Raw genomic sequence first — 5,349 nt, 5'->3', positions numbered from 1 at the left:
TGATTTCTGCCGCTTCTGTTATTGCTGCTGGATTGGCCGTAGGGCTTGTGTCTATTGGACCTGAAGTTGTTCAAGGGATTGCTGCGGGTTAAGCTGTAGAGGGTATCGCTAGACAGCCTGAGGTTGAGGGAAAAATACGAGGTACTCTATTGCTTAGTCTAGCCTTTAAGGAAGCTTTAACAATTTATGGATTGGTTGTAGCATTATCACTTTTATTTGCAAATCCTTTTGTTTAATCTTAGAAATGTGAAAAATACATATTTTTCATATTTTATTGCCTTAGACCTCTTGTGTTCTTTTTCAAATTATATCAAGATTTAACTCCTACAATTACTTATTCGTTGAGAAAATACCCTACGGGAAGGGCTGATTTGCAGATGAGGAATTAGCATACCGACTCGCTTTCATCCTTTCCCGTTCGTAGTCCAAGGGAAACTCTTTTTTTTAGGAGGTGTTGCAACAGCAAGGGGGTAGTTCATACTTTATAACTCGAATATTTTTTGACTCGATAAAAAAAAAAAAAAAAAAAAAAAAGGAAAAGGGGAAAAAAAAAAAAAAAAAAAAAAAAAAATTTAAAAAATTTTTTTTTTTAAAGTTTTTAAAAAAAAAAAAAAAAAAAAAAAAGGTTACATAGTACCAATCGTGCTAAAGTACCAGTTTAAATAGTTACATTTTATATGTTCAATTAAGTCCCTGTTTGAGTCTCATTTTTACCTCATTAAAATGAAAAATATGATCGTTATTCATCACATCAAGTCACAATTTTTGAATTTCTATTTCTGATGTGGGGCCCATAACGGCTCTATTTCTCATTCTTATTTTCATTATAATGTGGTTCAAACGAGCTCTAAATGAGTTACGTGACTTTATATTTTGATGAATCAATCATTTAAGGCCATGCAATTACAACTTAGCCCTTGTTTGATATCCTTAAATGTTTAAAAACATTGTTTTGAATAGTATTTTTTGAAGAATGTGTGGTTAAAATGTAGGAAAATTTTTAAATTTATGTGTGGAATATTTTATTATATGAATGTATAATCGAAAATGAGTATGAGAAATAAATTAAAGAATGCCAGTCACGGGCTCGGATTAGTGTTTAACACTGATTGTGATGAATATCATTGTTCTTTCTAAAACGAAGTAATCAAACGAAGAGGATGGGGCCAAATCATCCCTCCTAATAATTTTCGAGACGGAACGTGAAAGAGTTTTGAGGTAAGACAGGAATTGAAAAATCTCTACTACTGTTTCATTTACTTAATTTTGTATCTTACTGTAACTTTTTATCCTTTCAAATACGATTTAAATTTGAACGATATGAATAGATAAATCAAGGCTAGTTTTGATAATCTGGGATAGGAGCCATGTTCCCCATCCAGCATGCCCAGCTTACAATTCAAGGCGGGACAATTCAGTTCGGGTTGAAGGAAAAAAAATTTGGTCATTCTAGCCAAAGAGTCATTTCAAAATTGGTTTACTTTTATTTTAGGGTGAACGAAGGGGTTTAGGTCATTTTCAATGCTGTATCAAAATCTGAGACAAGTTTTGCACCAAATGAGTAGTGTATAATCATTTTTTTCATTTTTTCGATTATTAACAATTTATTTATTTAAAAAATTATTTATTTATTTTACAACTACATAAATTATTAAATAAATAATTACGTTAAATTTACGAAAAATATTGAATTATTATTGATTACTTAATTATTCACTTGTTTTATGTAGTATGTTAAATTGGCAAAAATATTTGATTGTATTATTAAAATTTATTATAAATAATTACGTTAAATTAATAAAAATAATTACTAAATTTTTACTCCTTAATTATTATTGATTATGTTGACGTCAAAAATTGTGAAAACTAATTTTTATGCCAACTTAAAGAAAAAAGGACCGCTCATATTTAGTCCGAGAGATCAATTTTGTACACTTTATGTTTTTCTGTTTTTGTGTCCTCCCTTGAAGGGAATCATTTTTCACTATATATAAGGGATTTTGTTGAAAATGTGTCATTTCAATCAAACCATCCACTAGTGTTGGGCTTAAACCACATGCCACTGACCTTTTGCTTGATTGGTTAATGAGGCTGATAACCATAACGTCATTGTTTCCTTCAAGTAATGATGGCCCGCAGAGGATAGGGGAACAATCATACATTTCATTGGACGCACAACTTTTCAACCACATATTTCATCAAATTTTATCAAAATCTACCAAAAAATTGATTTTAATCTAAACCAAATATGAGCTCAATATATTAGTAAGATAGCATTACTTTTAGGGAAACACTCCCCCACAATTCCCATACATCACCACTTGTCTCACTTGGGTCCCCTTTTATTTTTTTATTGGATTTTGATCCCTAAACTACTTTTATTGATGCACATAAAGACAAATTGACGGAAATCATTCAACATGCTGCCAAATAGCCTCTTAAATAGTATATGACCTACAACTTTACTACATGTACATCCTGATTTACACTCTAACTTATCGAATTTACACTGACAAAATTTCATATCATCTTTTACATCTCACACATTTAGTTTAACCATCAAAATTTTGCCACATCACCTATCTTTCAACAAGGGTGTCAAACTTCAGTTGAGATCTACTGTCTAATTTTTGCTATTTAATTTGTTGTCCACTCAATTAATTATTGACACGTCATTCTAAATTAACATATCTCTATTTGGTGGGTTAATAGTGAAGTTAACGAGGGTAAATTTAAGATCATATGTTAATTTAGAATGATGTGTTAATATTTAATTGAGCAGACATCGAATTAGACTGCAAAAATTAATCAAACTTAATGTAATACTAGCTTAATTGATATGACCTATTCTTTCGAGATATTGATACCCATCCAATAACTTAAGCTCCCCACTCTTTCTAGTGCCGTTTAAAAGAAAATTAAACGATTTAATCCATTTGTTCTTATGTGCAATAAATGATATTGTTTGGGAACTTAAATACAACTAGAAAATGAATGGAGATCCAAGTGCAAAAAGTAGTAATGTTTGAGGACCATGGGTGAAATTTCCCTTACTTCTATGAATAAAAGGTTTTATAGGTTATCTTTAAAGACAATTGCTCTTAAAAGCCTTTTCAACCCAAAACCGAAGACTAGAGTGTTGCCGAAGTTCTTTGTTATGGGATTTTTATTTTATACATAAATAAAAAATAAAACTGGTCAAGGCCTGAATCAAGCTGTAAGTTTTAATAAAAAATGTATGGTTGAAAAGAAAAAAGAGAAAAATGTATTTTGAAAAAAATGACTACCAAACGGAGTCATAATACAGGACAGATTGCATCCGAATTGCATGTCATAGAGCTTGGACCCCAGCCAGGTGGATATATTATATTTTCATGATTGTCCATGATTTCGAACTGGATATCACTATATGAATCTTAATTGGCATATACTGAAGGTTAATACTCTCTTATTGGCCTTACTCAACTCTAAAAATCATTTGCTGGGAAACCATCGACTATACTTTCATCCACTAGATATATAGAAAATGCTATAGACGTATAGATATATAAAAATTGTGTAGACAGAAAAATAAAAAGATTGAAATTATAATGGGATAGATATATAAAAATCGTGCGGATGTATATTGTTTAAATGAATCAATTTAATAAGAATGATATTGTAATTGATGTGAATGGGAATAATATTTTTTTAAATAAAAATTTAGAATTTTAATAGGATATATATGTGTGTGTTGTGTGTGGAAATGATCTAATGGGCACCGATTCTTAGTTTATGTTAAGCACCGATGACATGACACATCAATTGATCGGTGAATATATATACACACACACACACACACACACGTAATAGCGGCTCCCAAAGATAATTATTACAACCCAACGATTCTGGGTTGATACAATGGCCACTCCAGAAAGCAAACAACATTTAAAATTTAAACAAATCGAATTCTAGAAAAATGAAAAAAAAAGGGGGAAAAAAACTATCGAAAAGTATGAAGAACAAATTTCCAATGTGATCTAACAAATTACATTCCTCAAGCAATTCGCAGCTTGTCACACCGAATAAATCATAAACATAAGCAAATAAATGCATATATATACACAGAACGGCAGACACTTCACAAAAAAGAGAGTTTAAAGACTCGATTGACTTGAGAAGAAAATGCTGGATGCAAAAAACAGAATGTCAAGAGTGTGCGCGCATGTGTTGATATATACATATGCATACACATGTAGGTATATTGATATATACATACACATATACATGCATACATGTGTGCGTATTTGTGTCTTTTGGATAACAAAAAGGCTGGAAGAGTATTAGCCCCTGTTTGAGGCCCATTACCTGAAAATAAAAATGGAGGAATAGTATTTTTTAGAAAAATGAGTAGTTGAAAAAGAATGAAAAGTTTTGAATTTGCGTGTAATATTATTTTATGGTTATCGATTTCTAGAGAGAGAGAAGAAGAAAAATGAAATGTAATTTAATCATTTAATGGGGGTCAAATAGGGGCTAATATTTATACAATTACTGTATTAAATTAAACACGTATAAGCACTGTCCAAGCTCAGTATTTTTATTTTTAATTTTTATTTATTTATTATTATTTTTTTTTTGGTAAAATTAGATATAGTATATGCTTTTCATATGAACAGTTACAGAGATATTCTGGATATTGATTTGATTTAATAGGAATGTAGCACAATGATTTTCAACATTTTTTTTGGGTGGGGGTGGGGGTGGGGGGGACTTTCAAGATAGTGCATCGAGAGTGAATATGGAAATTGTAATTGGAGAGGGATATGCTATACGACAATTTGTTAAGTCAAATGGCTGGTAGAATTCAATCAAAGCCTGATTAAAAGCTTGTTAGGTGAAGTGAGGTTCATGAACTCATTGTTTGCTGTGGTAATTCTTTGTTAATTTGATTTTTCAGTTGCTAGATTTCTCTCTCTATCCCTTTCAATCGAGCTCTTGTACAATCATAGCTATCACAAACTTGATTTGGACATGCTAACCACACTCAAAATAGGGCATTTTGCTAAGAAGGTGCTCCACTAGTGAATTGTACATTCATGTTGACCATTAGCTATAGAACGATAATGTAATGGATGGTGGGTAGATAGAATCATTGCTGAGGAAACTTTTAGACTCTTCATGATATACTATGTTCTGCTAACAAGTTACGTTGAAGCTAAATTTAATATGATTGTCGAGTCCTCCAGCTTGAATCCTATTTTATAGTTCTGTGAGAACTACGAAGTTTTAGTGATATATTTGACAAGCTAAATTAACTAAACTCGGTCATATTAACGAAGAATATAAAAGTATCAGCATATTAGATAG

The 5,349-nt window shown here is 31.0% G+C and overlaps 1 protein-coding gene across 1 annotated transcript in view; it reads right to left on the bottom strand.

Moving 5' to 3' along the window:
* Positions 1–5,349, bottom strand: part of LOC111393044 — an 8,235-nt gene that overhangs the window by 864 nt on the left and 2,022 nt on the right. The window lies entirely within an intron of this gene.

The sequence above is a fragment of the Olea europaea genome, chromosome 4, assembly GCF_002742605.1.
Source record: "Olea europaea var. sylvestris chromosome 4, O_europaea_v1, whole genome shotgun sequence".
NCBI classification, from domain to species: Eukaryota; Viridiplantae; Streptophyta; class Magnoliopsida; order Lamiales; family Oleaceae; genus Olea; species Olea europaea.
This window is presented reverse-complemented; position numbering and strand designations above follow the sequence as displayed.